Raw genomic sequence first — 9,773 nt, 5'->3', positions numbered from 1 at the left:
CCACTGTAGCCTGGCTGTGGTGGGGACCTCAGTATTGTGCTCTCACTGCACACACATCTTACCACATCATGCCTTGCTGATGTGGCAGGCGGCATTCCAGAAGCGTGGTCTATATTAATTTAAAGCTTTCGACTGTAAAAAAGGGATTTTCCCTGTCTAAATGGGTGAATTTCTAAGCTGTGCCCCAGGAGTGGCTCTTGGAATAACTACAGAAGAAACTTAAGTGCACCAATCAGGCTGTGAAGCAAAAGGTCTTTTAAGTATATTGGGACCTAAAGTGTAGCACAAGCTGGTTAAGCCCTAAACTACAACCAAGTTGTATCTCAATGCTGGTTCCAGTCGCCGCTGCCAGCTTTTGATCCAACTGTCTGTTAATGCTCTTTGGAAAACAGCAGAAGATGGTCCCAATACTTGGGTACCTATCACTCACCTGACAGCTCCTAGCTTTGGCCTGAATAACCCAGCCCGAGAAATTCTAGCCACTTGGGGAGTAAACTAAATGCATGGAAGATGTCTTTATATATTATTCTGCTTTACAATTAAAAAAAAAAAAAAAAAGAGGGCCCAGCGGCGTGGCCTAGCAGCTAAAGTCCTCGCCTTGAAAGCCCCAGGATCCCATATGGGCGCCGGTTCTAATCCCGGCAGCTCCACATCCCATCCAGCTCCCTGCTTGTGGCCTGGGAAAGCAGTCGAGGACGGCCCAATGCTTTGGGACCCTGCGCCCGCGTGGGAGACCCGGAGGAGGTTCCTGGTTCCCGGCTTCGGATTGGCGCGCACCGGCCTGTTGTGGCTCACTTGGGGAGTGAAACATCGGACAAAAGATCTTTCTCTCTGTCTCTCCTCTCTGTATATCTGACTTTGTAATAAAATAAATAAATCTTTAAAAAAAAAAAAAGAAATCCTTGGGGGGAAAAGAATGTCACACAAAAAGGAAAGATTGTAGATTATTTTAATTGACTTTTAGCATCAGGAAGAGATTATTCCCACTGCCTCTGCTCAGGGACTAACCATTAAATTGGGGGAAAAATGCTTCCAATGGTTTATATTATGCAAGTAATATAAGATAAATATAGCTCCCCCGCCAAAAAAAGATAAATATAGCCTTGGAAAATACAAAGATAAATTAAAAACCAGAGCAAGTGTCAACATTTTTTTAGATTTATTTATTTTTATTACAAAGTCAGATATACACACTGAAAAAAAAAAAAAAGATATACAGAGAAGAGAAAGACAGAGAGGAAGAGCCTCCATCTGTTGATTCATTCCCCAAGTGACTGCAACAGTCAAAGCTGTGCCAATCTGAAGCCAGGAGCCTGGAGCTTCATCCGGGTTTCCCACATGGGTGCAGGGTCCCAAGGCTTTGGGCTGTCCTCCACTGCTTTCCCAGGCCACAAGCAGGGAGCTGGATGGAAAGTGGGGCAGCCGGGATTAGAACTGGCACCCATATGGGATCCCGGCGTGTGTGCAAGGAGAAGACATTAGCCACTAGGCTATCACACAGGGCCTAAGGGTCAACATATTGACCTCTGAATTTGTGTGTGCTTCTCAATCATTTAAAGAGATTGAAGGTCCTCCAAGCAGATATCCCATGAATGGAACCCACCTGAATGGATTTGTTTTCTAAAACATTCCACCAGAAAATCCGTGTGTTGCTGGAAATACCAGAAATGTATCAGATTTTTTTTTTTCTGAGACTGATATGTTGAGAGTGGTGGCTTTATTGTGTTTGAGGGCTATCTTCAGACATGATATAAAAGGAAAAAGAACTTTATTCATTCATTGGTTCAACCACTGCCACGAAGGGTCTGCTAACTTGCTAGACCCCCAGAGACAGAATGAGTGCTTTCTTGGGGGTTTACCCACTTCACTCAGCCCACATTTCCTCCCTTAATTCCTTGAAGCCCTACTGTTATCATCCACCCTCCAGGCAACAGGTGTTCACACTTGTTGCTGTGACTAACCAGGTGAAGTTCTGCAAATTACTAGAAACTCCAGAGAGTTAAGAAGCTTGCCCTTCTTTTATTCTTTATCTCGTGCTTGCCTGGCTGAGGGGGATCTACTCCAATATTTGTAGATTGAATGCCATGCATGCTGGGAAGAAAATGTTGTGGTTTTAAGAGTGTTTAGAAGGGGATCTGATTGGGTCAGGAAAACGTGAAGGACGTGACTCCGGAGATGAATCCCTACAAGGTGGGGAAGACTGCTCTGGACAGAGGGACAAGTCCTAAGTAAGGCCTTGAAGATGAAAGGGACTTCTGGTGTGTGGAATGGGTGAGGGGAGGTCAGAGGAATTCAGTGCCCGGGGCTCAGACTCTTGGAGTTGGTAAAATGGGCTTTGGAATTTGAACTTTTACTCAAAGCAAGGGCAAACAAATTAAAGGTTTATATTTACATGTTACAAAGATAACCTTTGCCAGGGAGTGGAGAATAAAGTGGAAACCAGTTTGCTGAGGGTCCCAGCAGTCCTAGTGCAAAGGAGGGAGCTTGAGCCAGGAGGGAGATGAATCGCTGCAGAGGCAGAGAGGTGGTTCTTGGAATGGGCTCTTAGTGGTTCAAGAGCAGGACCACAACGCTGTCTTTCTATTTGGTACCCTCAGCAGGGGCCCCAATGCTCCTAGCAACCCAGAAGCTTCACTGTTTTTTAAGAAGCCATTAGATCCCATATGCATTTGCTGGGTCACACCCCAGGTGCTCATAGCGTCCAGGGCTGGACCACATTGAAGGCTAGAACCTAATCATGACTTGCCTATGGGTACCAGAAACTCAATTATTTGAGCCATCACCATTGCTGTCAGGGTCTACACTACTAGGGACTAAATCAGGTATCAAATCCAGGCACTCCAAAATGGAACTTGGAAGTCTTTTTTCCCCTAATAAAATGTATTTATCCATTTGTTTGCAAAGCAGAGTGACAAAAGGGGGGGGGGGGCAGAGAGATCATCATCTAATTCCCTCTCCAAAAGTTCACAACAGCTGAGGCTGGTCCAACAGCTTAGAACTGCATGAATCTGCTAGGCAGGTAACAGAGCCCAGCTGCCGGGGCACCATCTGCTGGCTGCCTGGCACCCACCTCCTACCTCCAGAAACCACTATTTAGGCATCTTGTTATACTGGTTCCCTCCTCATAGAAATTTCTACTTCCCTCCCCCAACCCCAGAGCTCTGAAAACTTTCCTTCCTCTCCTATTTGATGTAGGGTTTTTGTTTGTTTGTTTATGATCTATGTTTTGGACCAGCTTGATGGCCTAGCAGTTAAAGTCCTTGCTTTGAATGCGCAGGGATCCCATATGGCACTGCTTCTAATCCTGGCGGTTCCACTTCCCATCCAGCTCTCTGCTTGTGGCCTGGGAAAGCAGTCGAGGACAGCCCAAAGCCTTGGAATCTTGCACCCACATGAGAGACCTGGAAGAGGTCCCTGGCTCCTGGCTTCGGATTGGCTCAGCTTTGGCTGTTGCGGTCACTTGGGGAATAAATCAACAGATGAAGGCTCTTCCTCTCTTTCTCTTCTTTGTATATCTGACTTTGCAATAAAAATAAATAAATCTTTAAAAAAAAGATTTATGGTTTTACAATTTATTAGAAAGGCAGATTTATAGAGAGAAGAGGATATAATACAGAAAGATTTTCCAAATGCTGGTTTATTTCTCAAATGGCTGTCACAGTCAGAGCCAAGCTAATCCGAAGCCAGGAGCCAGGAACTTCTTCTGGGTCTCCCACGCAGGTTCAGGGTCCAAGGCTTTAGGCCATCCTCAACTGCTTTCCCAGGCCACAAGCAGAGAACTGGATGGGAAATGGAATAGCCGGGACAATAAATGGTATCCATATGGGATCCCAGTGTGTGCATGGTGATGATTTAGCCATTGAGCCAACACACAGGGACCCCTATTTGATGTAGTTTACTAATGGCTGATCTTTACTAGAACAGAGCTTGGAATAGAAATACAGTTACTCCTCCCCTCAAGGAGCTCCCATCGAGGAAGTTTTAATGTGCTGGGAACAGGCACATCTCCATGATAAAGAGGCCTTTGGTGGCTAGGTGGAAGGGAACTAGAAGTGGAGCAGAAATGCGGGAGGGAGGGGAGACTTTCCAAATAGCTGGAAGGTGTGGGTTGTTGGAGAAAGAGGTCTCAGGAGTGAAGGGAAATGGAGTGCTCTCTAGAGGGGAAAAGAGCCCTTTGTGGCAGATGGAAGCAGGGAAAGAATTGCAGGATCTGGAAACTGCTGGTGCATTGCTGCAGCCCTGGCCTGGAACGGGGTGCGGTGCGGGGAGCAGCTGCAAGAGACCCAAGTTGGGAGGAAGGGGACAGTCCTTAGAGCTCGCTGAAGGGTTTGGTCTCACTTTGTGGACAAAGGGTAGTATTGATAACAGAATCAGATTTGCAGTAGAGTTAACAGGCAGTGATCTGAGGAAGGGGTGAGGAGGCCTGATCACCCAGGAGACGGCTGCCCTAACAATCTGGGGTCCAGAACCTGGGTGGCCTTGGGACAGGGATCCAGGAAGGAGGCAGATGTCTCTGGATTTTGATAACTAAGAGTTTGATTAGAGAGAGGAAGGGAAGGGAGGAGCCTAGAATGATTCCAGAAGCATGACTCAGGCACCTGGCTGGGCGGCAGCAGTTTAACAATAAGTGGCACTGTTCATGGGCTCGGCAGCATGGCCTAGTGGCTAAGGTCCTCGCCTTGATCCCATATGGCTGCTGGTTCTAATCCTGGCAGCTCCACTTCCTCTCTGTCTCTCCTCCTCTCAGTATATCTGACTTTGTAATAAAAATAAATCTTTAAAAAAAAAAAAAAAAAAAACAATAAGTGGCACTGTTCTTGGAAGATTTTTTGTTTTCATTTTTGTTTGAAGAACAGCATTTGCATATTTTTATGAAACTCAGTGCAATACCTCATTACATGCACATAGTGGGCCTGACCAAGTTAGTTCCATAACTTCCCCCAACTGCCAGTCCTTTTCTTTTCAATTTTTGAAATTTATTTTTAATTATTATTATCATTTTATGATACAGTTCTATAGACCTTGGGATTTCCCTTAACCCCTGAAATCCCCTCTCTCCCACTGAGTTCCCCTATAGTATTACTATAGTATTGTTCCTGATAAATAACCATATGTCCATTATTGCAGCCATGGGACATGGTTACTTTGGAATCCACTGAACTGCACCCTCATGATTTCCTGGCTGTTCTGTGTAAATGGACGTTTCAACAAAACATTTTCATTTAGGACAAAAAAAAAAATCAGAAACCTTCCCTGGGGCCACTTTCCTCTTCAGCTATGCTCCTTCCCTTCCCAGGAAAACTCAGAAAAGCCTTATTTGTCTCTCTTCATTTTCTCTTGCGCTCACTTCACACACAATTCCCCCTCCCCCTACCAAAGACAGCTCTGCTCAAGTGCTGCAGGAACCTCATTTGGGGAATCCAAAGCCAACTAAGAGTCTCCCAACTTCCCGGGCCCAGCTCAGCAGCTGCCCCTCGGAGGCCCTGGATGCACTTGACCCTTCCCTTCTAAAAACATTTTCAGTGTTCCTAAAATAAGTAATAAAATGGTGGTGTTGTCAGGAGGCTTTTGGCCCCTCCCAGTGGGTGTGGGATCCAGGCCTTGGGCCTCCTGCTTAGGGGCTTCCTCACTTTGGATCCCAGCAGCAGCCTGGAGCCTGGCTCAGAGGCACAAGGAAAAGGTGTGCAGAGAATGGAGACCAAGAGTGCTAGGGTTCATTCCCAACCTCCTCTGCCTGGGAAGGCGGCCTGGGCCTGTGAGCAAGGCCTTCTCCAGGTCTCTTTTCTCTTCCCTGAAAGCCGAGATTATTTTTTCTTGGTTCTTTCCTTTATCTCCTTGGGTGTAGCATCCATGGAGACCACCAGAGGGCACACTTTGAGTTTTTTTTTTTAAAGATTTATTTCTTTTTATTGGAAATCCAGATATACAGAGAGGAAGAAAGACAGAGAGGAAGATCATCTGTCCAGTGATTCACTCCTCAAGCGGCCGCAATGGCTGGAGGTGAGCCAATCTGAAGCCAGGAGCCAGGAGCTCTTCCAGGTCTCCCATATGGGTGCAGGATCACAAAGCTTTGGGCCATCTTCAACTGCCTTCCCAGGCCACAAGCAGGGAGCTGGATGGGAAGTGGAGCTGCTGGGATTGGAGCTGGTGCCCATATGAGATCCCGGCGCGTTCAAGGCGAGGACTTTAGCTGCTAGGCCACGCCACCAGGCCCAAACTCTTTTTCTTTTTTTGAAGATTTATTTTTATTGGAAAGGAAGAAACAGAGATAAATACTTTCTGTCACCTGCTTCAATCCCCAAATGGCCACAATGACTGGAGCTGAGCAGATCTGAAGCCAGGAAAGAGGAGTTTCTTCCAGATCTCCCACGTGGATGCAGGATTCCAAGGCTTTGGGTTGTTCTCTGCTGTTTTCCCAGGCCACAGGCAGGAAGCTAGACGGGAAATGGAACAGCTAGAACACAAATTGGCGCCCATATGGGATTGCAAGGTGAGGATTTAGCCATTGAGCCACTGTGCCAGGCCTGGTATTTTGCTTATTTCAAAGGTGCAGTTACAGAGAAAAAGGACAGGAGAGAGACAGACACAGGGAAATCTTCCCTCCACTGCTTCATTCTATAATCGCCTCCTGGAATTCCATCTGTACCTCCTACATAAGTGGAAGGGACCCAAGTGCTTGGGCCTTTTGTTACTTTCCCAGGCGCACATAGCAGAGAGCTGGATTAGAAGTGGAGTAACCAGGACTTGAACCAGTACTCACATAGGATGTCTGCATTGCAGACAGCCACTTAACCCACTATGCCCCAATATAGACCTCACAGTGATCACTTTGTGACCAAGTTTCACCCCATCTCCACAGTCGGTCTGTCTCACGGGGGCCTTGGCAAGAGAAAACAAAGCAAGAAGCATAAAGCGGCTTTGGAAGGTTGGAATAAAGTATGCTGGCAAAATATGAGGGCCTCTGTTCCTCATTGTCTCCAAGCCTCCTCTTAAGCTGTGACTCTACACCCTGACAGCAGCTATCCAGTGCTGGACATTCTGAGAGAGGCAATTCCCCCTATGGGCATCACTCCGCTGAGGCCTGAAGTTTGCCAGAGGCAGTGGGTAGCACATGGAAGCCACTGGGGCAGTAGGGAGCCGATCAGAGGTTCTGGGACAGAGGGAAACCTTTGCTGCAAGGGGCTGTGTTTTCTTGTGAGGTTTCCTGGGCTCCCGCTTCTGGAAGGCGAAGGCCCTGGGCTGTGGCTGAGCCTTCCTTACAGCCATGCTTGGGTGCTGTGCCCCTCCCAGAGTGTACACAGGGGAGGGCAAGATGGATGCTGTGACTGGAAGTGCTGGGGACCGGCTGGCATATTGCACCTGCACTGGCAGGCTGCTGCAACAACACCCCCTACCTCTTGCTGTTTGAGTTACAGCCTCTTGCACCATCCTCCTGAGAGCAGGTTGACCAATGTCATATGGTGCAAGGTGCTGGTGGGGGTGATGCAGAGAGAACAGGGGAGCTGCCAGCCATGGCTTCCAGTATCTTTGTTTTCCTGGTCCTGAGCAATGCCTGCCCCAAAAGGAGTTGAGGCCAGACCCATTGGAACCCTCCGAGCCTGAGCTCATGCCCCCAGGCCTTCTGGAAGGCTTGCTTGCTTTCTAGAAACGGGAACTAGTCAGTGTTTTGAAAAAATCAGTGTTAATCAGGGCCCGGCAGCATGGCCTAGCGGCTAAAGTCCTTGCCTTGAGCGCGCCAGGATCCCTTATGGGCGTCGGTTCTAATCCTGGCAGCTCCACTTCCCATCCAGCTCCCTGCTTGTGGCCTGGGAAAGCAGTCAAGGATGGCCCAAAGCTTTGTGATCCTGCACCTGTGTGGGAGACCTGGAAGAGGTTCCAGGTTCCTGTCTTTGGATCAGCGCAGCACTGGCCGTTGCACTCACTTGGGGAGTGAATCATCGGACGGAAGATGTTCCTCTCTGTCTCTCCTCTCTGTATATCTGACTTTGTAAAATAAAAATAAATCTTAAAAAAAAAAAAAACAACAGCCAGTCTTCCATTCAGACCACATTTCTAAAAAAAAAAATAAAAATAAAAATAAAATAAATCAGTGTTAATCAGAGCTACACATGTCCTCCTCTGAAGCATTGCTCAGAGTTTTTAAAAAGATTTATTAGTTTTTATTAGAAAGTCAGATATATAGAGAGAGTAGGAGAGACACAGAGGAAGATCTTTCATCCAGTGATTCACTCCCCAAGTGACCCTAGCCGAGGGAGCTGCGCTGATCCAAAGCCAGGAGCCTCTTCTGGGTCTCCTACACGGGTGCAGGATCCCAAGGCTTTGGACCATTCTCCACTGCTTTCCCAGGCCACAAGCAGGGAGCTGGATGGGAAGTGGGGCCACTGGGATTAGAACCAATGCCCATATGGGATCCTGGTGTGTGCAAGGCGAGGACTTTAGCTTCTAGGCTACAGTGCCAGGTCCAAAAAATGATCTTTTGCATGGGCCCAGTGTGGTAAGGTAGAGGCTAAAGTAGAGGATGGCCCAAAACCTTAAGACCCTGCACCCACATTCCAGGCCATAATCAGGTAGCTGGATACGAAGTACAACAGCTGGACATAAACCAACGGCCTTATGGGTTGTTGATGTTTGCAGGCGGAGGATTAGCCAGTTTAGCCATTGGCAGCCTCTAAATAAATACATCTTAATAAATAAGTAAATTCCTATGTGAATTGTGCACTGTGAGTTTGCAATCAGCAAGGGCAGGGTTATATACTTCTTTGAATGAGGAATCTTTTTCACACAGAATCTTGTACCTAGTTTCAGAAACACACTCTGAATACAACCCACCTATCCCAATGTAGCCCCCAAGTTCACTTTGTAGAGGGGGACTCCAGTACAGGTGCGATGGCTCGGTGGGTATATCCTCACCTTGCATGTGTTAAGATCTCATATGGACTTTGGTCATGTCCTGGCTGCTCCAGTTCCCATCCAGCTCCCTGTCAATGCACATGAGAGCAACAGATGATAGCCTACATGCTTCAGCCACTGTAGTCAGGTGGGAAACCTAAAGGAAGCTGTTGCCTCCTGGCTTCAGATTAGCTCAGTTCCAGCTATTGTGGCCATTTGGGGAGTGGACCAGCAGACAGATCTTTCTCTATAAATCTTTTTCTCTGTAAATCTGCCTTTCCAATAAAAATAAATAAATCTTTAAATAAATGTTTAAAAAAAAGAAGTGCCAAGTACAGTCTAGGAAGATGGTTGCTGCAGTCATACACGATGGGGAATCTAGGGGCTAGCACCATAGTGTTTTAGGCTAAGCCTCTGCCTGTGAAGCCAGCATCCCGTACTGATGCTGGTTCTAATCCTGGCTGCTGCACTTCCTACCCAGCTCCCAGCTTATGCCCTGCGGCATACGGTACTGGCCAACACAGGTAGCTCATCTGAGAGTGGCAACGAGGGAGATCTGGAGAACAGGAAAGAAGGAGAGGAAAGCCAGTTAGGGCTGGGGCTGCCGAGGAGGGACAGAGTCCAGGGGTGTGATACCAAGACACTGCAGCAGACAGCCTGGTGCACTGATCCTGGCCACTGGAAGATACAGAAGTGCTGAAACTGCCCAGGTTCCCTGGGTGGCTAACAAAGGGCTGGGAACGGGGAAGGGCTCAGGGCAAAGTCCCCTGGCCAAAAGGTGGAGGCTTTATCTTTCTCTTTATGGCAAGTGCTGGGTTGGGAAACCTGGGTTATGCAATGCAACCCTGGCCCTGGGTGGATGCTCCTGGACAACACAGGGTGTG

This window comes from Ochotona princeps, chromosome 21 (assembly GCF_030435755.1).
Source record: "Ochotona princeps isolate mOchPri1 chromosome 21, mOchPri1.hap1, whole genome shotgun sequence".
Taxonomy (NCBI): domain Eukaryota; kingdom Metazoa; phylum Chordata; class Mammalia; order Lagomorpha; family Ochotonidae; genus Ochotona; species Ochotona princeps.
Note: the sequence above shows the minus strand (reverse complement) of the source record.